Source organism: Agelaius phoeniceus, chromosome 4, assembly GCF_051311805.1.
Source record: "Agelaius phoeniceus isolate bAgePho1 chromosome 4, bAgePho1.hap1, whole genome shotgun sequence".
In the NCBI taxonomy this organism is placed as follows: domain Eukaryota; kingdom Metazoa; phylum Chordata; class Aves; order Passeriformes; family Icteridae; genus Agelaius; species Agelaius phoeniceus.
The window spans coordinates 7,593,647-7,620,067 of record NC_135268.1 but is presented as its reverse complement, the minus strand read 5'-3'; the positions used below and the strand labels follow the sequence as shown (position 1 = coordinate 7,620,067).

The window sequence follows — 26,421 nt, the reverse complement described above, 5'->3', positions numbered from 1 at the left end:
GGAAATCCTTACCAGCCCTCTTTATTATTAGAAAATCAAATAATTCTAAATTCTTCGACTAGCTACTCAAACATTTTCTAATTTCTATAGGGAGGGCTCATTCCACTGAGTCCCCACTCTTGGGAGAATTTACTGGGTGCTGATTATTTTAAAAATATTTTGGAATGCTTTAGGATAAAGCTCTTAAACTATTTCCAAGACTAAAGTAGGGTGAAATACTGTTTCAAATACACAAACAATTTTGTAGCCAGTGCCTTGAAAAGCTTTAGTTGAGAAGCTCAGACCTGAAACTTCGGATTGTCTCTCCCTACAAGGACTCATCTCTTGCTGGATAGGGGGAAAAGCAAATGCTAAGGCCATGCTGAGGCTTTGATCCTACTTTACATATGCTCAGCATTTTGGCAGGTGATCTCTCTACAGAGCACATCTTTAGGCAGGGCTGCTTGGGCTGTGTGGAATTCGGTCCGTGGCTGCGGCAGCTAGATGCCACTGTGGCACAAAGCACTGGAACTGCAAGTGAGGATCTTCTTTTTCCTTCCCTTCTCGCTGTCTGCCAGGCACACAGGAGGAAGCTGAAAGCAGCCAAGCTTGCACACAGGCAGGACCAGGAACTGGACAGGTTCAGGAGTTTTAGTGCAGGGAAAGGTCAGGATTCAAGAGGGGTCTGTGCTGTGAAGGAATGAGAGAAGGAACTAGGCTCAGGAAAAAATATAAACTAGGATTGTGATTCTGTGAATTAGAATATAAAGTGAGAAGGAGCCAGGGACTGGCTCAAGATACTATGATTTCATACTGCAAAGTGAACAGGCAGGAAAGGAAAGAGAAACCAGGTCTGAGTCCAACATTCTTGTCTCTATACAGGGCAGAATAGAAACTGAGAAATCTGGTGCCAAATAATTTGTCTCCTGAGAGTCTGCTACCTTAATGACAGAGAGATACATCCTGTGGATCTTGATTAGACACAATTGTTCTGCTTACTATTCAAATATTCAAAAAGTGAATGAAGAATGGGAGTGTGAAAAGAAAAAGCAAGCCAAATCTCAGGCTCCTGTGTGTTCCATGCCTGGTAAAAAATAATTCCTAAACTTGCATTTTCTTCTTTTTGTTCCAAAGAAACATCTGTATCATTAATCTGTGTAATGTCTCACATGATTATTTAAATGAACAATGAAAATCTTGTGCCTGATGTGATAAAGTTTTGAGTAGCTTATTCTATATGTGAGGGACAACAAAAAAAGAAATTGTACAACATGTCTTACCTCTGTGAAACACTGAGTTGTACCATAAAGAGAGAAAAGATTCTGAACAGCTGCCTTTGCTCTATGCAAAAAAAAAATGGTAACCTCTGATAAATGTGCCCCTGAAGAGAAATTAAACATCTTGCCTTAGAGCTGCTGTCATAGCCTGAACTTCTGGTAAATACTATTTGTTTGAGGGAGAGAGCTTGAGTCGCTTTATAAAGCTAAGCCACTCAGCAGTAGTACTCCTCCAGTTGTCCTTGACAGCTATATTTTTTCATTACACTTATTTGCTTGGATTTAGAAGTTTCAATGTTTTGATCCTTATTACTGCAGATCTGTAAAAATTACAAAAATAGCACGATACAAATTACCAGAAATTGAATAGATGGAGACTGATGATTTCTGCTGAATTTAAATTTTCAACACAGCTCTGAAAAGATAGGAGAAACATTTTGTGAGTCCTCCCTTCTACACAAATGACTGTAGAGATGAGGCAATGGAAGCTGTGCTGGAAAGTTATGTTGATCACTGGTGCGGATTTTATTTGAAGGGGAAAACCTATGTATATTTTCACCTACCACTTCACTGTAGTAGGTGAAATACCTGTCGCAGACATCGTTTATGGAAAATCCTTTCCTTAGGATTTTTCTTCCTAAGAAGCTGAAAGGCCTCAGGAACAAAATGTAAACATTGATTATCTGCTGCTGTGGAATGCAACAGGTGGATCTGTGATTGGCCCATGTTGGATGTTTGTAATTAATGGCCAATCACAGCCCAGCTGGCTCGGACAGAGAGCTGAGCCACAAACCTTTGTTATCATTCTTTCCTATTCTATTCTTAGCTAGCCTTCTAAGGAAATCCTTTCTTCTATTCTTTTAGTATAGTCTTAATGCAATATATATCATAAAATAATAAATCAAGCCTTCTGAAACATAGAGTCAGATCCTCATCTCTTCCCTCAACCAAAAACCCCTCTAAACACCATCACAAAAATATACATATAGAAACAGGAAAGCCACACCCAACTCTCCCTTTGCCTCCCTCTCCCTTTGGGTTTAATATACCCTCTCCTCTTTTTGCAGTTTCACAGCATTTAAACTTTGTTTAAATGTAAATCTTGGCTTTTTCTTCATGTCTTTCAAGAACCAAAGCAGCGCCAGAGCTGGACCAGGCTGGTTCACTGAGACATGGTTTGTTACCCATCACCAGGGACACACTGGCACCTGCTCTGCCATCAGGATAGTGCCTCTGCCTCTTCAGCAGCAGCTCCAGCCCTGCCCATTCCCTTCTGCAGGCAGGGTGCTGCCCTGGAGAAAGGGCTGGCTGACCCCTTTATTGTGATGGTGTTCACAGGGGTTCTTGGATGAGGGAAGAGACAAGGATCTGACTCCATCAGAAGGCTTATTATTCTATGATATATATTACATTAAAATATATACTAAAAGAATAGAAGAAAAGATTTCATCAGAAGGCTAGCTAAGCTAAGAATAGAAAGGAAAGAATGATAACAAAGGCTCTGTCTCAGACTCTCTGTCCGAGCCAGCTGGGCTGTGATTGGCCATTAATTAGAAACAACCAACATGGGCCAATCACAGATCTACCTGTTGCGTTCCACAGCAGCAGATGACCATTGTTTACATTTTGTTCCTGAGGCCTTTCAGCTTCTCAGGAGGAAAAATCCTAAGGAAAGGATTTTTCATAAAAGATGTCTGCGACACGTGATGTTCCTGCTCCCACAGCAGAGCAGGGGATCAGCACTTGCAGAGCACTGCAGACAGATGCAGAATGTGACTCAGACAGATGCTCACCCTCCAGATGCAGGATGTGACTCAGTTCCCTGCTGCAGCTACATGCATGCAGAGAGCATGGCCTTCTCCCATCTTGGACAAACCCAGGAAAGCTGCACTCTGCTCCCTGACCTGCTACACTCCCTCAGAAACAAAGCTGACTAGCAGGAGATTTCTGCTGGAAAAGCACTGTCAAACCTTCAGGGGAAAGGAACTGAATCTCTTTTTTAGGTTTGTTTCAAGAATTTCTCCCTGAAGAACATGTTATGCTGTCCACATTAGACAGCTTCAGAGTTTTAATGCATTGCAGAGACCTTGAAATCTCAATCAGATACATGGCTGCTTCAGCCTGTGCTTCTTCCTACGTCATTATCAACCTGACCTTAATTAACCCTCTTAGTGAAATGGAGTTTGTTGATTCTCAAGGACAGTCTCACTGAAAAACAATATTGCAACATCACTCAAAAGCTAAAGTAAGGCTGCTTTATAAAGGGATTTATACTAATAATCCTTGAATATTAACAGCTTCTTATGCTATGTGGTTTATATAAAGTTATCTGTATAAGCTAGGATTGAGCTCTGTCTTTCTCAGCCTTAAAAAGAAGTCTGCATTTCCTTTAGAAAAACTAGTTATCTTTGGCAAACACTACATTGATTTTGCAAAAAAGAAAAAAAATAAATGTACGTTTGAAATCAAATATAACAGCTTAATTTGACCAGCTGTAAATAAAAACAAATATCCCTGTCAAACCAGGATATCCAGTAAACACAGTAATTTCTACTGTGACTTACTAACAATGCTTGTCCCTTAACACTTTCAGTAGCTTTATAGAGAGCAAATATATGGAGAAGATGCTTAGGGTGGATAATTTAATTTTAAAAGCCTCAGTGGAAGAGTTGGGTGTGCCAGTAATGGTTGCCCTACTTCATTTGAAGCTCTTGGAACATGCTCAAGGCTGATGGTGAGAAAGGTCTGTGTTAGCATCCAATCTGTATGCTACAAATAGGGCATAAGATAACAGCTACCAGTCTCTCACAATTCACTTTAAAGGCAGCATGTTCTTTCTTATGGAAATAACTGAGACCACTCAAAACTAAATTGCTTGCTTTGTCCACAGTTTTAAAGTACAGGCTTCAGAGCTGGTGCTCTCACATCTCTGTCCTTACACTTCTCTGTGCCTGTCCTCACTTTTAAGAGCTACAAAAAGCTGTAATTATTTCTCAGACTATTTAGAGACTAAACAGAGATTATAAGTTTAACAATGAAAATATTCATGCAGAGCATGTAAGTACCTAAAGTTACAAAAAAATCCAGCTGATATTTTCTGAATGGTAAAAAGCATTAATGTTTTTGTCCCCATAAATTACAAACTATTTTATGGACATACAGTACACTTATTACCTTGCCATTAAGTACATTTTACCCTTTGGATTCTGAATAACCGTATGCATACATAGTGCTTATACAGCATAGTATGCATATATGATAAACACGGAACTTTAAGACATTTGCAGAGTGGGAAACCACAAATAAAAGCTGTCATTTTCCATTGAGTTACTGTGCAAGCATTCTTGGTTGTTGGTATTGTGTGACCATGTTCACAGGGGTCTTTGGATGAGGGAAGAGACAAGGATCTGACTCCATGTTTCAGAAGGCTTGATTTATTATTTTATCATATATATTACATTAAAACTATACTAAAAGAATAGAAGAAAGGATTTCATCAGAAGGCTAGCTAAGAATAGAAAAAGAAAGAATGATAACGAAGGCTCTGTCTTGGACTCTCTGTCCAAGCCAGCTCACTGTGATTGGCCATTAATTAGAAACATCCAACATGAGACCAATCACAGATGCACCTGTTGCATTCCACAGCAGCAGATAATCAATGTTTACATTTTGTTCCTGAGGCCTCTCATCTTCTCAGGAGGAAAAACCCGAAGGAAAGGATTTTCCATAAACTATGTCTGTGACAGGTATTGTACCTGAAATGTGCAGAACCTTACATTTTCATCCAGGTCTAGAGTATTTCTCATTCCACTTATTTTTCTACTACTGTGCTGAAGTATCTAAGTAAAAACCTGAATGTTTAAATATTGTGTCCACTACAAAGCATGTGTTACCATGGAACCTCAGTGGGAGATGAGGGAAGCACTGTGCAGCATCTGAGCAGGTAGTTCAGAGGGTGATGCTTTGTATTAGAAGTTTCTAGTCTTCCACCAAAGCCCAGTGCTGGGCAGGATGGCTGAAACTCCACATTAAGGGGGAGTTCAGAGCACATAACCAGGCCTCTGCTGTTGGTTCTTGGCTTCTTTTCTGCCTCTGTCAAGGTCAGGATTGAAAGCACTCGAGATGATATTTTGTGTTTGGGCTCAAATGTTTATTATTTCTTATCTATATCACAATCTTACAAGTTGTGAGTTCTACAGCATTCTACTAACAAGCTGAAAAATGGTTAACTGTCTTTCTCTATAAGGTCTGTTAAGGCTAAACTATCCAATTAAGAAATGACACCTAAATTGTTTTTATTTTTAACCCAATAACTAATCACTCAAAATCCACAATGTGGACTTTTCTGTCCAATTACAAAATACCAGCCAAACCCATGAAGAAGAAGGAAGAAGGTGTAGAAGAACAACCAGCCACCACCCTAAACCCTCCATCTTATCTTATATATATTTTTATATTCTAATACCTTAAACTCTAAGTTTTCCACCCTGTGATATTACACACTTCTAATCAAACTACACACCCATATCCCAGTGCTATTAATCAATTTTGGATGTCTTCTCCATGGCCTCAGGTCAAATGCAGTGTTCTCTTGTGAGTCTGTGCCTTTCAGCACAGAAAATTTAAAATGTTCAGCATCCAGGGTTCCAACACTCTGCCAGTGTTTTTGCACAACTAATAGCATGGACTGGCAGCTTTGGTTCATCCAAAACTCTCACCTGCCCTTTTGCAGAGAATCCTTTCCCTTATGGATACAGCACAGAGAAAGAAAACTCAAGTCATTCTTTTGGGTAAGATTCAGCAGGGTAGGGAGAGCTTTTTGCTCTGTTGTGTGACAGGGACCACCACCAACAGTCAGTCCCTGTTCCCTTCACTTGTATTTTCTTCATTAGAGTGTTCACTTGTTGATGATCATGATATTGGTGTTTTCTCTTACATGCCTACTAAGATTAGCTATTTTACTTGAAAATTAGAAAATGACATCAGACCTTAACTTGCTGATGTTAACAAAGACAGAACTATGCATTGTTCTAAGGGAAATAAATCTAAAACATAAAGTTAAATGCTGCAATTAGCTTACAGTCAAATGCCAGGCCTGTTTACAAGCATCACTGTGTCTAGCTGTCACTGTAAAATTAGTAATCTTTTGCCCAAGTCATGCAGCCATGTTAGCACAGAATCTGAGTTATTTCTTGTGACGGTGTTCACAGGGGTCTCAGGTTGAGAGAAGAGACGAGGATCTGACTCCATGTTTCAGAAGGCTTGATTTATTATTTTATGATCTAAATAACATTAAAACTATACTAAAAGAATAGAAGAAAGGATTTCATCAGAAGGCCAGCTAAGAATAGAATAGGAAAGAATGATAACAAAATCTCGTGTCTCAGACAGAGACTCACAGCTGACTGTGATTGGCCATTAATTAGAAACATCCAACATGGGCCAATCACAGATCCACCTGTTGCATTCCACAGCAGCAGATAATCAATGTTTACATTTTGTTCCTGAGGCCTCTCAGCTTCTTAGGAGGAAAATCCTAAGGAAAGGATTTTCCATAAAAGATGTCTGCGACAATTTCTCTCACGCCAAAGGTGCACACTATGACTGTGAGGTTTTTCTACTCAAGTAGAAAAACCTCACTGTTCCTTTTCATCTCTCACAGAGCTCTTCGAGATCTTCTGTGTTCACAGCAGCCTGGCAAAATTATTTAGGATAAAATAATAAATTTACCTACAGCATAAGAAATGCTCAGCAATCCAAATGCATCTTTCTTGCAAAGACTTAGTGAATGGAATTGTTTTAATCATAACAACAAATTTCCTTGACTGCTCTTCTTACCAATTGTAATTAGAATCAAATACTATACAGACCTGTTACACAATTGATTTTTTAAAATACTGTAGGAAAGGAGAGGGTCAAGGCATACTTTAGCTTAATTACCCTGCCTTTGAAAACAAAGAGAAACCAAAAAATCTCCCAGTGCCAAATCAATTAATTGGAATTGAAAGGATTTAGCACGGTGAGCATTCAAAATCTATTCTCTACCACTGGTTCCCTTCTCCACCCTTCTCCTCACCAGGCTTCACCCTGGGCAATGATCTAATGAGCATCACTTCCCTGTTGTATACACTCATATGTCAGTAAAGGCCAGACTAAACCACAACTGAGTGTGATGAAGCTGGGGACTATGAATCTGAGTATTTTGTTTCCAGCTCCAGATTTATCATCTTTATTTGCCATTCTGGCATAGACAGAGCATATTTCCTCTTTCTCCTGTGACATATAACCTTTAGGACCTAGGACTCAATTTTTCAAATATGTCAAAGGGTTTAGCAATGCTTAAAAAGGTAACATTTTTCTATGTGGAATGTGAAACTTTTTGATAGATGGCATTTTTCTGGAATATTTAACCAAACAAGGAAGCCTAACACAGCTGGAAATGGTTAGCTTTTGTTTTTCATTCCTTGTAACATCATATAAATTGTACAAGCTGATTCTATTTACTTTCTCAATAGCCTAATGTAAATACCTTCAAGGAAATATTTACTTTTTCTATTTCTTTGTATAAATTTTAGAAAAGGACAGCTGCTTTAGAATCAAAATGATGAAATATTCAATAAATGCGGGCAAACAGCTGAGTGTATCTTTCCTATTTTTGCTATTCTAAGATGGAAAAACTTGACAATTTTCCTTAGGTAACAAAGTTTTGACATGATTTATTTTAACCCAAGTCTATTTATTTTTACATGTTTGTAGCTAAGAAAACATGGGGTTTTTTTCAATTCTAATATCTGTAAGAATTCCATCTGATCTATCCAGCACTAAATATACATTTAATTGCATCCAAAAATGATACATTTCCTTTTCAGAATGTTCTAAACATGCAGAGGCTGGCAGACTGAAAATAACATTTACAAATGAGAATCCCATGCTGTGCTTTCATTTTTTTTTAGCAGGAAAAAGAATGACTCCCTGAAAATTAAAAAAAAAAAAAAGCAAGACCATCTAACTTGCTAAAGGCATGAGAATTTCAGCTGATCATTTCCTGAATGATACCTGACTATTAATTTTTTAGCTGAAAGATCATTGACTAAATATTTTACAGAGGGAGAGTACATTTATCATCCTGCACACGGTGAAGGGTTTCTCTTGAATAAATATGATCAGTGAAACAAATGAGGCAAATATTAACTCCTGTAACAGCACTAAAAGTACAGGCAGCACAGGTAAAACTTCTGAGGGAATGAGCCTATCCTTATGAAAGCACCTCACAAGGAAAAATGAAATAAAAAGAAGTATTTCTATTAATATAACTCAATATCCCCTCACATGACTTCTGTGTCCTACAGAAGTGCGTTCATATACAAACACACAATCTGGAATGTTGCATTCTAAGGAAATCTAAATTTCTGTCTTTATTCAAGGAATCCTTCCCTGTGATTCCAATACTTTGTTTTTGAGTAAGTGCTGTAGATACAGGCAATTAGATGGCTAAGAATAAGTTTCATGTTTTCAGATTAAAATTAGTAAAATCATGTCAGGCAATGCAGAAATTCCAGACAATGCCTATTAATCCATTATTAGAATAAGAACTGCATTATTAATAAGGATTTTCTTCTTGTTAAATAATACACTTCCATCTGTGGTACATGGCCACCTAGTGACTAATCTAAATTGATTGAAACATTTATGTGATACATACTGTTAATTACATTTCACCTTCACCACATTAACATATTCAGAAACAACTGTCATGAATGCAGCACTCATTTGTGACTGGTGGCAGTGAAATGATAAAGACTTGGTGAAACACTGGGCTTATGATTATATTAAAACATTATTATAAAAAAGTCAATGACAGCTTATTTTTAAAAAGGTGGGCGTGCATCCTTGTTTGGAAAAAATCAATTAACAAACTTAATGAGGAACATGCTTGAATAGTTTTTTTTTTAAATTTAAATCTTAGTTCAAGAAGGAACTACTTTTTACTTTTATTGTTCCAATTTTCTAGAAAATATAAACCTCTTTGAGCAAATTCAGCTGAAACCAAGGAGTTTTCAGAGTTTGAGAAGTCAGTTCCTTTTGGGTTTGGCTTCTGTGAGGTTAGGTAAAACTGATTTTTTTTTTTTTTACCTTTCAGCAATTCCATGTTTTATCCTAAACTACAAATATTCACATGGTCCTAGCACACATCCCTATTACTGATGCTGCTATTTCACATGTTTTTTTTTCTTCTGATGCCTTGTACCACATTTACAAAAAAGAAAAATCACCATCCCCCCCACCCCCAAATCACCACTAAAGTAGTATTTGAAGTTGCAAATAGGAATTTGAATTCTGCACATTAAACTGTCAAGTTATTACATCCATACTGAATGCTCACAGATCTCTATTCAAACATAGAGAGATTAAAATCCAGGCTGCTTTTTTTGAGTCCTATCATCTTAATTATAGATGCACATTGCTGGCAGATTTTGTTTGAACATATCATTTCTTCTGAGTGCATTGTGAAATGCACACAACTGCTACTAACCACCATGAGTGAAATAAGCAATAGAAGGGGGAAACTTATTTATTACCTTGCCCTACCTGATTTTATTGCTGTAATTCCCCTGCTCTCATTAGATTCAAGAACCACACATTTGTACTTGCTAGTGAGCTGAACATGGAACAGAGAGGTAATTTGAAAAGTTATGATGACATTTGGATTGGTGGTCTCTTGGACTCCTGCTTCCAATAAAATAACCATGCAGCAGAGAAATATGAAGAAGGAAAAAATATCCAAGACCTCCAGGTGGAGACGATGGAGAAGGAAGATTAAATAAGCATACAATCCCAACAGTTCTTTTTTCATTCCTGACAGCTCATGGCATTTGAAGGCTTCTGTATCATTAGTCATGACACAGAGCACTTCCCCTTTCTCTCCAGCTTTCCATACATTTTCCAGCTCCTTTCTCTTGTAAAGCTTAAATGTACAATCGTTTTAGCATTGCTTTTTTGGGGGTTTTAAATTAAGCTTCTGCTTTCTTTTCTCTCATTGTGATGTTGCTTTACTTCTGGGCTAGTTATGAATGAAACTTTGACAGAGTATAAGAAACTAAATTTGCTACTACAGAGTAAAATACTGTTTCCACTATGTATCAAATTTTCATTGTGGTACATTCTGTCACATTACCTGTTCTCTGTTCATAATTACAAGTTTAAAAAAGCTCTGGTGAGGATGAAAACAAACAACAACTTTCCCCAGCTAATTATATTTGACCTTTACTTGCTGTGCAGTTTGCAGCATAAAAGTGCTGAAAGTAGCAGGAGTAATCTCAGATAATGGGTGTTGTTCAACAAAGAAAATGCTTCAGAAGTCGCAAGTGGTAACAAAAGAAAATGGTGTTTTCTATCACACTGCTTGTACCAGTTATTGTTTGAATCTCTACCAAGCTGAGACCGGTTCCTGGTGTGTTTCTCTTTGACCACTGCATTCCTTCTCTGACACCTGTAACCAGCCAAGACACATCAGTAATTATCACAATTAATTTCTTCTCCTCTTGGAAAACAAAATGCCCTGAAAACTTCTCTTCTTATCCATCTATGTTGAATAATAAGATCACAGAATGGCTTGGGTTGGAAGGGACCTTAAAGTTCCTCTATTTCCCATGCCCTGCCATGGGCAGGGATGTATTTCACTAGGCCAGGTTGACATGAGAAATTTTATTTCCTCCTCAAAATATGTAACTAAAGTACTACACAGGAAAAGAACATTATCTATGTGATTCCTTTTTTCAGACTGGATGTTTCATAACTCATATTATTAGACCAATTATCAATTCAAACAGCTTTGGGACAAAAGGAGTAAACAGGCTTCATTCTCAGCTGGTCATGTTTGGAGAGGTGATGGGGCTCCTCTCTGTAAAGGAGAAATGATGGGGCTAACAGACTCCTTGATGTGAAGCTCCAAAATCATCATCGACCCAGCAGCTGAAATAATTTAGATCATACAGATTTACAAGTTACAGAACACCTTCCACAGAACTGATTTGCATTAACAGTGTATTTTTAAACACATACATATGATACAGAAAATACTACTGGGAATACAGAGACTATTGGAGGAGACTGGTCACAATATTTTCACTTTTGATAAAAGGTTTCCAGAGTTTAGCAAATCAGATTATCAGGAACTTGAGAGTCATTTTCTGGTCAGAAGAGTTCTTGACAGTCATTTGGACAAATCTGTAGAAGAAAACAGACTTTTTGGTTAACCTCTATTGTTCTTTTGGATTAGTTTTAGAGCAGAATACTCAGTTTTATAAAATATAATGTCAAGCTCACTAATCACTTGCCATTTACATATTATCCTTCAGAACACTCACCTAATATCTCTGCATAAACCTGCTTCTGAGAAAATTTTTATTTGTTCTTTGCTAATGGAATTAATTGCAATATGCATTCCCTATTGTAAACAACTTCTACGTTCCTTAAGCATTACAAAACACATTGTCTTTTCCATCTTTGAATTGCTAAATGCCAAATAAGGAAAGTATTCACAATCACATAGATCACCATGAAATGTTTCATCTTCCAATTAAAAAGCCAAGTAACAGTTATTGATAGAAGTGGGAAGACAATATGAGGTACAAAAATGGAAATAGGAGGGTATAAGCATCTAGTCAAATTTCATAATATTTCAAAATTTCTATCACTCCTACAGTTCATGCCACCAGATGTTGACTTGCTTGTGTTAACTGTAGAAGAATATTAATAGTTTCAAATGAAATTTTTTTAATTCCTGAGCACAAGAAAACCTCACTCTCTGTACATTGCTTACACAAATCCCTTCCATTGAATGCATATTTATTCAGCATCTGACATGTAAATTATTCTAAAGGGAGAATGCTGTTTCAAGGCAGTGTGTTGAACATTCCAGCTCTCTGAAAGTGAAATGCCATTGCTGTTCCTAATTAAGCTATTTTCCTTTTAAGTTTTCCAGAGGATGATGTGAAGGATGGCAATACTGATGCAGATTAATTGGACTGAAACTAGCAGCGATAAAGCTGTAGATAAGGTTATTCTGCTGGGTAGCAAATGAAAATTACATCCATTTAAAAGCTGAACACTTAAAGTCCTCACATACTTAGCATTAAAATGGTGTACAATGGGAAAAAAAAGTCAGGAAATACACATATTTCAGATATTGGGTATGTTGGCACTCCTTCACTCAATGAAAGAACAAAGTGAAAATGCAATGCCAATTCCCAAATAAATAAATAAATAAATAAATAAAATATACATATTATGTGGATGGATTATTTTGCTTTGTCTGGGAACTTGGTAGACTATTTATCCAATATCATTTAAAAATATGGTGAACATGGTTTTGTCCGATACCAAACAATTCCAATTGCTTCAAAAAATTTTCACAACAGGTGAATTGACACTTTATTGGATTCTTGAGGTCAGTGGACTTCTCCACCTACACAAAACTTTAGGCTTGTAAAAATTCAACTGATAGAAGGATTGATAAATGGCGATGAAAAACAACCAACAAATATTTCAGCCCATATGATGTTACATTTTGGAGCAAATCATTCAAAATCCATCAAACAAATTGATTTTCCAGATGCTGATTAGTGTTTTATTGAGAGAAAAATAAAAGTCTCTTCACAATTTTCTTGCTACACATTTGTTTATACAACTCTTGGTCAACAGCAACTATAACACAATATTGCCACTTCCTAAAACCTGGCTAGCAAGTTCTTCAAGGATGATCTTCTCAACACCAGGCAAAGTAACCACAACTGCATTTTTATCAAGAGGTTTAGAAACAAACATAAAGGTGTGTAAGCAGTAAAGATACAGTTTTCTGAGAAGTCAAAGTCTAATCTGCTGTCCTGTGAAGTTATGATAATACATACATCCGGGGGCACAAATAAAGGTATAAAGAAAAGAAGCAGTTGAAAACTCAAAGTATTTCTGTTTCACAGTTATTTAACTGAACAACTCATTTGCCTGAGTGTAACTTCATGGTGTAATAAGAGCAAAACCAGCAGCCAGCTAAAACCAGGGCAGTTACCTGGAAAGAAATGAAACCATTGCAAAGATTTTGTACAAGCATTTTACAGTGACAATGCAGAAACAAAAGTACCAGGCACATCTGCTAGTGGTACTTTTACCTTTGGGTATGAATTATAGCACACATTTCCTCCATTAACTGAGTCAGATGGTATTGAACTGTGCATAAGTTAGTATTGCAACTTCATTAACCTCCTGTTGCTCCCACAGTCTCACGGTCTGACCAGTTGAATAAATTCTGTTCCACATTTGCATCAGTTCTGTAGAGCTATGGCTTTAGTGTTTGTTTCCTCCACATGCACAGGTGTAGAACTTAATCAATCAAGTGGCATGCATAGATCTATCCATATTTATATAGACATTTTGTTTATACTCATTTCATACTTAGTTCAGGTATTTTGAAAATCAATAAAACCATTTGTTGTGTATACTTCCTTGTGAGTAGTGAGAATACTGTGACTGCAATTCCTCATATAATGTGTATGGATGCAGTTCATAAGGCAGAGATATTATTTACTACCCAGAAATAAAAATATCTTTACAGTCACATTTTTATTATTCAGACTTACAATACAGCCTGTAAAGCCTCAGCACCTGCTTATTCCCATAAGAAAAAGAAATTCTTACTGCATAAATAAGATGTGAAGATGTATATACATCTCCCACTTTTCAGATTCTTCACTCATATGCAAAATTTCTCTAATTACTATAGTTGCCATCACCATCAACCATCCATTAAGAAAGAACCTGTCTCAGTCATCCAGAGGTCTGGATGCTTTCATAATGCACTACCCATGGCAGCATCCAGGTTTAGCACAGAACCATCTCAGAGCTATCAGGACTTGTTAGAAGGACCTGTGTGACAAGGATGTGTCTCTATTACATAAGACAGAGCAGAACCTAAAAATCTCAGCATTACACAGCACTCAGCACCAGCCTCCAGCCAGGAAAACATCTGGCTATGAAAAGACAAAATAGCTGAACACAAAGTGGGTGCCAGTCATGTCCAGTAAATCTTAAAATGCAAAATCTGTTGGTTGTCTCCTTATATGGATTTTTTTGTTTAATGTACACAAGTAAGGGAGATCCTTACTTAACTTGTTAAATAAGCTAAACCCCATAAGAGAATGTTCAATGAATTTCCTAGGAAAGAAGAATATTTCCTGAATATCATTAAGCAAAGCACAGTAATACAGAAGCAGCCATTTAGCATAATAAAGCTCCAACTCTGTTAAGCCTCTTGAGACTTACAATTTTCAAACAAAAAGATTTCTCCACTCTCATAAAATCCCAAGCCAGAATACAAACAAAACAAACAGCAGACATCCATCCATTCAGATCTCTCTCAGATACTTGTCATTTACAATTTACATGCTATTGAAATTCATGCAAGAAAATGAAATAGTGATTTAGTATGTTTGCAAGTCAAAGGAGAAAAGCATTTTTTTTTCCTATCTGCCCACTTTTCTTTTCTCAAGTGTTCCAGAATCCTGCTGGAAACCATGTGTATGCCTTAAGCCTTTGTGAGGACTTGGCTTTCATGAGCTGTTATGGTTTGGAAAGATACAGCACCTTTAGTTTTGAGGAACTGGAATCTTCCATATTCCACATCACATCAGCAACCAGTTACAATCAATATTATCCATGAAAAAGAATTGGAGAAGACAGAAATTTAATTACACTTCAAATTAAATAACTTCACATGTTTTATAGTTTGTGGCTGAATAACAAACTGCTTTAATTTCTAAAGTCATCCATGTCACTATGCTCTTTGACTTTTAAACACAAATGAATCAATCTTTGACACCAAAGACACCAAGACACCGAGATATAATCTTTGACACCAAGAAATATCATGGTGCAGTGTTCACTTTGGTTTTTGTTGTTGTTTATTTTTTTTTTTTAATACAATAGGTAGGTAGTAATCAGATGAAAAGTAAGTTGTGAGTTGTGGTCCAGCTGCCTACATTTTCCCCAAGGCCACGCTTTGTGTTAAAATTCATATGTAAATGGCTAGTTATCCATGTTCTCCACATTTTTCAATGTCTTTGGCTCCAGTGCAACTCTCATGAGATGCTGCAATGTCATTATGAATGTTTTCTTATTAAAGAAAAGACCAATTTTAAATCAAGACAATTTTTAATAAAGAAATGGGGCTATCAAAGCCCTGACTTCACATTACTAACCAATCTCAACACCACACTTTCCTTCAGGTCTGCAGGACAGAGAAATTACTGCATCTTTATTCTCAGGGGAAATTCAGCTCCCCCTTCTCAATTTAGCAATACTAAAGTGATTCTGTTATGATTAGAGGACAAGACACACATGGAAGCCTCTTTCTCTTTCTTCTCCTACTTTAAATTGCAGAGCTCCCTTTGATAGAGATGCTGGCCAGCAATGTTCCACAAGACAAGCATCGAGAGTGCCAAGGAGCTGTACAGAGAGATCTCATTTGTATTGATGGAATCACATGCTGAAAATGCCTCCAGCTCAACTTTGGTAATTTACCTCTACTGATGCAATTTAGTTGACTATCAGTACTGACTTGACTTTTTTTTTCCCCATGTAAACAATGTAATTACTCTACAAAATGGAAAATATGTAAATGCTATGATTTAACTTTACACAGCAATTCTGTACTAAGCTATACTGTGTCCCAGAAGGTTTTGCCACTAGATCATTATTTACTGATGGGCTGTAGGGGAGCCATAGAATATAACCTCCAAAGGCACAAAGATGAATATTTAATCCATGGTTTCTGCCCATTAATATTTTATTAAAGCCCGGCTATTTTCCACCGTCCTGAAAATATTCTACTCCATTAATGATAATTGTGAATCTCAATGGATTTGGGTTTTAGCAGCTTCTGGATATTACAAGGAAATAATTCCTATGCTGGTCATTAACAGCAAAGATGGCACTATTTGCAGCTTCAAACCCCAATACCCTTTTGTGAATAATTTTTTTTTAACCCTATCATTACAGGGTAGGACTTGGGTTCAGAGGTCACAATGATAATATTATTATAATTTGTTTCTTTCCCTCAAATACCAAAAGCAGCCCTTAAGCTTCAGTTGCCTTGTGGTGAGAGAAATAAGCTACAGGCCTTTCCTCTGTTGTGAACTGAGCCAACTTTTACAAATGATTCACTCACCCAGGTAACACTAACTGGATATCAAACCCTGTTTTTTTCTGGCCCTGTGCAAAGCAATGTACATGATGATAACACTAGCAACAAAGGAACAGGCACTAAATTGAATTTTCTAGATCAAGCTCAGTAGAAAAACCTTTCCCTGTGCTTTTCTATGACTGGAAGACTGATCACAAATGACTTTATTCAATGTCTTTCACAGATATTTGATTATCCAAAACAATAAAACAAAACAAAGCAGATTATTGCCTTGGGAACAACACATTTCCTCATTACAGAGGTACAAGAAACAGAAATACACTTTTTTCCAGTCCTGCCTGTAGGACTGGGATGGAAAGAAAATTGTTAAGCAATTGTTCAGGACCAGTACACACAGAAAAAAACCCTCCTTATGCCATTAAGCTGCAGAAGAAATTGCACTAAAAAGTTTTCTGTTATTCTTTTTAATCTGACTTATATACAGTGGAGAGAGCTGTTTAGTGATTGTAATGGATTAACCAAGATCTGTCTACTGAGAGATACAAACCCAGCTTCATGTGCTGCCTAAGAACTTGAAACCTTTTCAAAGAGACAGATCCATCATCCAAACCCCAAAGGACCTGCTGTGGTGTCCTTTAGCTCCTCGCAAGAGCAGTTTCATTTCTCTGCTGGTGTAAACTGCAGAGACATCCAAGCTACATTTGATGAGCAAATGTTTATCATCTCTGGTAGCTTTTGATCTAAAAATATATGTTAAGAAAAAATGTTCAATTTCATTTACATTCATGCTTACCTGTCACTTGGAAGGTTATTAACGTGCATAAAATCAAACACATTTTGTTTTGAAGGCTAAATCTTCAAAACTGTAATGAGTGCAGAAGTTACATAATTGATACACATGTTCATTAACAAGCTTATTTTAGCAGCAGATTTTACCATATAATGCTTTCTATCCAAGTAACAGAAACAGAATTTATTACTTTCTTTTCCTGTGAGAATATTCTTATTCAAAATATGCTTTTAATGAAATACATTACTTTGATACATCAGCATATATTTATATATCAACATATTTTGGCTATTATGTGTGTCTACATACATGTATCTAATTTCCATATGCAAAAGGACACCCATGTACTTCTCACTTTGCACCATATGGTCCATTTATGTGCAAGATTAATCCCATTCTAAAGGTATATAATAACACATTTGTCATTGCTCTAATGTTTCGTAGATGTTTGCAATGCTTTGGTTCTATTTCATTGCTAAATATGCTCATTTTTTTGATTGCAGTTTTAAGTTCTGTTACCTGACAGGACAGGTGTTCAGACCTTGAGCTCATGCTCATGATATTTACTTCAGCTCATGCTCATGACATTTCCTTCAGTAAATAAAAGCTTTCATCTACCTAAATAAAGTAGGTAAGTCTATCTTCATCCTCCTTCAGAGTGCAAACTATCCTTCCCTCACTACAATTTTGAGCTCCTCTCTCTTTCAGCATGTGGTGAGTAGATGCTTTATTTCAGGAAGCTTTCACTTTAACTTTTGTGAAAATATTTTCGCTTTGTAATTAAAGCGTTCATATATTTCCTTGAGAAATTGTTCCACGTAAAATCAATTTTCTAAGTATTTTCTTCATTATTGTTGCACTCTTTCTACACTTAATTCCAATGTCAATAAAAGGAAAAATTTGTTACAGAACAAATAAAATATTCCTTTTCCCTTCTCAGTCACACAGACACAAAAATAAACTGACAAGTTGTTTTCAAAAACAAACAAGTAACAGAGTCATTTACTTTTTTTTTTTTTACCAAAAGTACATTGCCAAGGGAAGAGAAGATAGAGAATTAACTGGTATGTATTCTGTCTCATTTCAGGTTTCAAAATGTTTTGAGAGCAGTGACTATGACCAGAAGAGTGTCAGCAAGTCAGGTTGAAAGGGGTAGGTAGAAAATTGAAAAAGTACAAAAATAAATCAAACATACAGGGACTTTTGTGTACTTTCATCACAAATCTTGCTATCTTCAGCACAAAATGGTCCTAAACAGCAATTCTGATGTAACAGCTGATCAGTTTAATAGATGGTAAGCATTTTCCCCTGTTTTGATGAGTGACATACGGGGGCCTTTTATTCCAGATGAGAGCTGTGTCTACAAAACCTTGTGTTAAGGCAGACTCAAATGTGATGGTCTATTGGTTATTTAGACAAGGTAGGAAGTTATTAAGGCTTGCATTAAATACTGTCAGCATGCAAGCGTGAGTAAAAAGATACACAGAGCATTTGACTGATGATAGGTGGCAAAGACCTCACATAAACTCACAAAGAACAAATTTGATAATGGCAAAAATGATCATTAATTAAAGCACAGAACTGAGAGATGCATATCTAGAATGTCATTAACGACAAAGCCTGCATGGGGTGAAGTTGAAGGATATACATAAATCTAGAGCTAATGGTCTATGGCTGCCTTCTAAAGATCTTCTCCCTGATAAGGATTTTGCTTCTGAAAGATAAAGAATAGCAAGAGATAACTCACTCGATGGGGCACTTCTCAATTTGTGTTCTGACTTGGACTACAGCAGGAAGTAAGTGGGGAAAACACATAACAAATTTGGGGATACATTTAAATGCTTTCCTATTAAGAGATTTCTTTAAACACTCAGAGTATTAAGTGCCATTATTTCCATGGCACATGGTGAACATGCCCTACACTGTCTATTCCACTCAGTTATTTCTGTCAGTTTGTGTGTTCTGGCTTGAAATGTTACAGATTTGTGGGGAGATGTTTCCTCCATTGGAAAAAAAAAAGTACAAGTTTGCCACCTATTTTAGCAAGATGAGAACATCAAGTTTTATAGATATGTGAAAATAGTGAGAATGTGCCTATATAGGTATAGCTGAGTTGTGGTTTAAGTATAGCCCAACATTAATAAAAGTAATGTTTTGCACTAAAATGCCTCCATGTAAAAGCAAACTCACCTCAGAGATAGACTCATTACTCACAAAATTCTCACCATTTGGTCATATTACCTTTATACTTTTTATGTGGTTTCATCTACTTTTTTCAGAATAATTACCTAGAACTTTAATAAGTTTAAAAATATACTAAGCTTATATCACTGGGCAGAATAGTGCATAATTAAGAGAAGAACATCTCATTTAAAGAGCTAACTCTTAAAGAAAAAAACAACCAAGAAAACGCCCAAAGCCCCACCCCTTTTGTGTGCTTGTGTCCATTCAAAGATGCCAAAGATCTTGTGAAAAATGCAAATGACATTGAGTTGACTTTTAAGCAAACTGCAAGCTGCTTGAGGAATCCAAGGGTGATGTGGTTATTCAATTACATCTGTGTCATTCATCTATGCATCAAAATCCTTTTAAGTGCACAGAAATTGTAACTTTTCTTTTTAATGCAAAAACAAGATATTATGTCATGTTTTCCCAAGAGACCTAAAATCCTTTTTCTTCCCATAATTTACTTATGTATCTTAGAGAAATATGAAAGATATTGATGAAACAATCAGTGTCTTGTATGACTGCTAAAATCTACACAAATAATGACATGGTGTAATCTATGAAAATATGTTAATTTCCAACTCACAGATCTAAATCTTGTAGGAAAATAAGAAAATCCCCCCATATTTGTTCTACCAAACCACAATATCCCTCTTGCTCCTCTGCAAGCTCTCAACTGTTACCCTAACATTCCTCAAGATTGTTACAATGGTTAAGAAGCAGAGTATGTATGTCCACACACAATTATGTACTTCTAATTTCTTTATGTGTTTATGTAATTATGTACTCTTGATTTCTAACCAATTCATAAAATTAACAAATCCCCCAAAAACAAAACAAAACCAAAAAAAACCCAAATAAACCTACCAAAATCCCTATCGAAAAACAAAAAAGCAGCCATTGTGTTTAAAAGATGTTTGTCATGCTTTAAGAGAAATTTTAAAAATAGAGAAATATTTCTATAACTAATATTTAGTGGATTTTAAATTTCATATTTATTTCATTTTAGATACTTATAGTGGCACCTTTACCATTCAAATAAAGAACTTTAAATATATACATGTATAAAGTTAGGCATAAAAAAGAACAGGTGTTTCAAATGTTAAAGCCAACAGTATTTCCAAACCTCCCTCCAAAAAACTGTATCCATAAAGAAAATTATGCTTATTTAAAATAAACAAAATCAAAGTTGTCTATGTGACTGATGTTGACAAAAGTATCTTTATCTGAACCTGGAAAAGTAGAAATCCTAGCAGTCATCACTGAAACAGATGCAAAATTGAGGCATGGTTAAAGGTTTAAATGAATGCACAAGGAAGTATTTTTCACCTGCCATTTTTCACCTTCATTCCTCCCTAGGAATGCAAAGGTGAATAAAAAAACCTCAAAACCTACAAACAAACCCAATCCCAAATGAAAAATGTAAGAAGTGTGCTAAAATCTCTGACCTGCTGTAAGAATGCAAGCACTGAACTTTTCTAACAGTCCCAACATTATGCAGAAGCAGAGGATAAATATAAAGCACTGAAGACAACTTTTTTTTTTAATATAACTAAAAAGCAGGTACAACGCAGAAGGACTAAACTGACACCATAACATAAAATTATCATGGTTATCATGTCCCTCTCCAGAATGCACATTTCTTTAAACTGCAGATAAGAATCAGTGATGTTTTTTTCCCCTCACAAACCTTGGGAGCAGAGAGGGACAGAGCTCTTGTTACACCGTTCATCATCGATATGAAGGTGGCTTGTTGGAACAGAATATTACTTCTTATCTGCCCTGGTTATGCATATGTGTGATTCTGCTGCTCCCTCCTATCTCTGCTTAGCGCAGGAATAAGAAATACTGACTTCTGCATCATCAGTGGAGCTTTCAGCAGCAGCCTGCTGAATGGTTGTGGAGCACAAGATAAAATCTAATTAATTTTTTAGGGAAATTATCGATAGGAATTCTACCAGCTATAGACAACACATTTCAACACTCCCAGGAAAGACTGTTTAATACACCAGAGAATGCAGACTCACATGCATGCCTCCCAGCCAGAGCAAGGAAGATGCACCCTTTCCTTGCTGACAGCTGCTAGAGACCACCAAAACCAGAGGAGAGATTCATTAAGGTAGCTCTGGCCAGAGAAATGCCCTGAAATGAATAGCTAGCCCATGTCAGAACCAGATAATTAGCATCAAAATAAACACCTGAAGCATTATTCTTTGTCTTTTTTAAATCAAAACTCTTGCACAGTAAAAAATTTCCCAAGTAGGCAGAGCCTTCAATGAACCACCAGGGATCATATCTATTTCCTTCCCTATTTGAAAGCTGAAATATCAATTCTTAACCAAACCAGTACATAATAGAAGTTTGGTACAGAGATATCTTCCTTTCAAGGAAAACTGAATATTGGGACTTCTAACTGTGATGCTGTAAACAAAATAATTCAAGAACAAAGATGTAAAGATTTTATCAACCTCATATTTGATTCTGTAGGAACAGCCAGTGATGTTAATGGTGACATTCCTCAGGTGGTATTTTTCAGGTGGTGTTTTTCTCCAGATGCATACAAGGCACAGTGCAATGTGATCTGCTATTGTATTTGCAGGCAATGCCGCTATGAAGCAGGAATGATGCATGTGACTCCATGTTCTCAGAAGGCTAATTTATTACTTTATATACAATCATGTATTAAAGAATACTATACTATACTAAAGAATACAGAAAGGATACTTACTGAATGCTAAAAAGCTAATAATGAAAACTCATGACTCTCTCCAGAGTCTCAACACAGCCTGGCACTGATTGGCCAATGAGCTGAAATAACTCACACCTGAAACCAATGAAACAATCATCTGAAACCAATGAAACAACAATTACACCTGAAACCAATGAAACAACAATTACACCTGAAACCAATGAAACAACAATTACAATGGGTAAACAATCTCCAAACACATTCCACATAAGCAAAACAGAGGAGAAGTAAATGAGATAAGAATTGTTTTCCTTTCTCTCTGAGGCCTCTCAGCTTCCCAGGAGAAACATCCTGGGCAAAGGGATTTTTTCAGCGAACGTGAATGCCACAATCTGCTGCTTACACAGCAATTCCTTCAGGATGAGAGCCTTTCTGGAGTTTTGAGCCCAGCTTGACCCCTGGTGCTAGTGTGGACTCCCAGGCACCCCCAGAAGTTCAGGGAGCAGGTTATGACATTCCCTGACCCCACTCCAGTGGCACAGGCTGGCCCTGACCCCGGCAGCACGATAACCACGGGAGCTGCTCTGCCCCATGGCACAACACTGCTGCTTCTCACCTGCTCTCACCTTTAGCTGCCAGTGAGGCAAAAAGTACAAATTTTTAATGCAGGAAGACAGAGAGCAGGATCCAAGCAGCAAAACACAACAGTTAGAGGAATTTCTTTATCTTACCTATTTCAGTGGAGTCAAGAGATCAGCCACCCATTCCACCCGGCACAGAATTTCCGTAGCTGTTAAGAAAAAGAAGCAGCTGCACAGCTGTTGCTTCACAGTCCTGACTGCAGATGTACAAGCCAAGCCATAATATAGCTAAAGGGATGCTTAAAATTTGCCAGCTTGGCTACAGAATACATTATTTACCCCCTCTGGTGCTTCCTGAAGCTGAAATACAGTTATGCACCCACAGATGTATACAAATAGATGGTTCAGCGAACAATTTATTTGAAAATGTTCTGTTTTAAGCAAACAGAGAAGTAAAAATTGTGCAATCAGTTCCTTTCCTACTTATTCAAGCACTATGGAAATACAGTACATTACCAGCCTGCTCTGAGCATAAAAAAATTTCTTGGATTCATGCTGGCAGTAAGTGGCCCTTTGAGAATTTGGGTGTTCCCCCTCCAGATACTCTCCTTATTCTTCTGGTTGATCTAAATCTTATCAATTTCTACCTCCTCAAGTAAAAAGCAGTCCAACTCTCAGACAGCCTGTGGTTTGCAAGATTGAGATGGAGGGAGGATGACAGTCTGTCTCAAAATCTATTCCTGAATTCATTTATGAGCCCTCATAAAAGATGTAAGAGAATTATGAAGGCAGAGAAATAATGAAATAGAAGTCTTTTCCAAACTGGCCTCACTATCCCACCACGTTCAGATATCTGATTTCCATTGTGACACACTTTCTTCCACATTGATGAATTTTAATTTCTGTTGCTCAAGGGTAACACTTCGGGAGCAGTGCGAGTGGTCATTATTTCACATACATATTAGAGTCTACCTCTCTTTAAACTAGATGCCTGAATTAATAAGGTCCTTTTCCTGTACTGTGCTGCCACACTGGCAAATACTTTCTGACTGAGTAAAACTAAAGTGAAAAAAGTGCTTTCCCAGCTGTCTTGTGAAGTCAAGATCAGAGAACAGCATGCAGCCTTTTGATATTTCGTGCCGGCATGTGCATTCTCCACAGCTTTCCATATTGCCAATGGAGACCTCGCTTCTTGTCAGCCTTCAGCTTGACAAGGGGGCAGAAAAAAATCCTGCCTCTCCCCCAGCACACCCCACCCCAAACAAATCACAAGGCACCACCATAACAGAGTATTTAAAAATATGTTGTTGCTGTGGAGTGCAGATTTAGCCTAGTGAGGGCCAATTGGCCCTGCTTGATGTACACGTAAAAACATTTGGGATGATGCTTCAGCATTCATAATTGCACTCACTAATGCTTTGAGGCCTACGATTTTATCTGCCCTCTGCTTTGAAGGAAGGGTATAATCAACTCTAAATATGGGGCCTGATTTATTAATACTGGTTTTGAAAGGTGGGTTGAAGTATAATGATGTTTACTTTAGGCAGAAGATGGAAAACTGGACATCTACCAAAACAATGCACGAGTTACTGACAACAGTTTAGTTTTGTTCTTTACTGCAGAGTAATAATTTTGCCATATGCTGAAAATGTTGCAGTACAAAAGATATAAAACATCTTCAAGAGGTTTTTAAGAGCAAAAAATGTAACACTATTTTCTTACAAGAAACTAGCTTATTATATATCATATGTCCTATTTTTAGTGCTGCAAGGCTGAGTACTGTCTGAACACTATCCCAACACAGGAACTCAAACTTCAGTGCAAAAAAAAAATATATATATATATATATATATGCCCATTTCATTATAGTACAGCAATTTCTTCATGAGTTGTCAAGAGCAAAACTGTCAGTCAACATCACTGAGGCCAAAGGACTCATTTGCTTGGGTAAAATGTTGCTCTACAGTTTTCTGGAGCACCTTTTCAAAATATAGCTTGGGTATTGCAGCCCAGCAGTAAGTTTCTATATAAAAGTATGTTAACTGTGCAGAAGCTGCCAGCAATTTTACTTTCTAAGTGCTCAGTCAATACTGTGTGATAAGATCACATCAGCAACACAGCTAGCTTTTCAATATGAACCAATTCTATATCTTATCTTTTCCCAGGTGTCTGGCTGTGATGCCAAGTGAAAGGGCAATGAAGACCTCAAAACATGAGATAAATGATAGATGCCTGAAAATTTAATTAGCAATCAGAAGTCCGTGGATAGCTATTTAGTGGAAATATATAAGACCTGACAAGATATCCACGGGCTCTCCTATTTCAAAATAACAAGAGACACATTGGCAAGGGGAAAGGAAGATTTAGCTTCTAATTTTTTTCCCAAATTTGGAGAAAAAATCTACCCCATTCCAAGGCTGGTTAGCCAGAGTGGCCTGTGCTTGAAGCTGCTGCTCTGTTCCAGCCAAATCACTCACATGCATGCAAACACACACCAAGTGGGCATGGCTGCATGGGAAACAACTCCCCAGGCCTTTGCCAAGCTCAGTGTGTTTATTCAGGTCCATTTCCTTAATTAAAAGAGCTCCATCATTGCTGCAGACAAGATATGACTCAGTTTTGGGAGATAGGAGATAAGGAGAAGAGGGAAAAGAAAGTAAACACTGTATAGGGAGGAGGTTAAAAAAACCCTTTAGAAATTGTTGCTGAAAAACAGTTCTTTCAAGGCAAATTAAAGCACTGTAGCAGTTGGTACTATTGAACCCAATTTGCTGAAACCTGCACTGTCAGTTCCTGTATAAATAACTTCTGCAGCATTTATCAAAGTTCTTGGAATGCAGATAATATTGTTTTAAGACACAGTATCTGGATTTTTTTTTTTCAGATGGGGTTGGAGAGACAATACTAATATATTCTTGGTAAAATGCTCTTTACAATTGAAAACACTCTTACTTTACAATTCCCAGATTTCTTACAGTTTCTAGAAATTTACATACCAAATGTTTTTAAAAGTGTCTAAACAAAACTAAAACTTTTTTAAACTTAGTTTTATTATTATCTTAAAAATATCTAATTGTAGCTGTTTTATTCTACATGTTTCAAATTTTGTTCCTTTCCAGGAGACAGCAAGCAGCAACCAAAAAAAGAGCAAGTTATGTTTGTATAATATATTTACACTGCTGTTATTTGCATTTTCCATCTCTCTCAGAACTGGAACTGTTGGCAGCTTTCTGGAAAACAAATTCTCTAGTATGCAGCAGATACTAAAAAGAGAGAAAATGCTCTAGGATTTGAGACTGACAGACAGCTGGCTGTATTTATAGGGAAAGCAAGTACAGTGGTGGTAGCATCTCTGTGAACTTAATAGCAGAGAAGTGAGAGTCGTGGGACATCTGGGATCAGATCAGGTTCTGTCAACCAGAAGATGATATTACACCTTTAAAGCCATCGGGGCTCCCAGTCTGGTAAGGAGACGGGGGACTTAAAAATGTATCTGTCTAGCATTAAGGGAGCCAAAAGAGTTTGAGCAGGCAGAAGGATTTATAAAATTGCATCAGTTTGGGATAAAGTTCAGCCTGCTCTTGCTGGCTAGTTAAGAAACAGGGGAATGCAATAAGAACACACAAGTTCTTTTCTCTTTATAAATTTTCCAGTTATTACATTGGTTTTCAATTTGCATATAC

The 26,421-nt window shown here is 37.0% G+C and overlaps 1 long non-coding RNA gene across 1 annotated transcript in view; it reads right to left on the bottom strand.

Moving 5' to 3' along the window:
- Positions 1–11,155: 11,155 nt before the first annotated feature.
- Positions 11,156–26,421, bottom strand: part of LOC143693805 (uncharacterized) — a 92,134-nt gene continuing 76,868 nt past the window's right edge. Inside the window, exon 6 of the long non-coding RNA XR_013181762.1 lies at positions 11,156–11,483. This is a non-coding gene — a long non-coding RNA (uncharacterized LOC143693805). The remainder of the gene's footprint in view (positions 11,484–26,421) is intronic.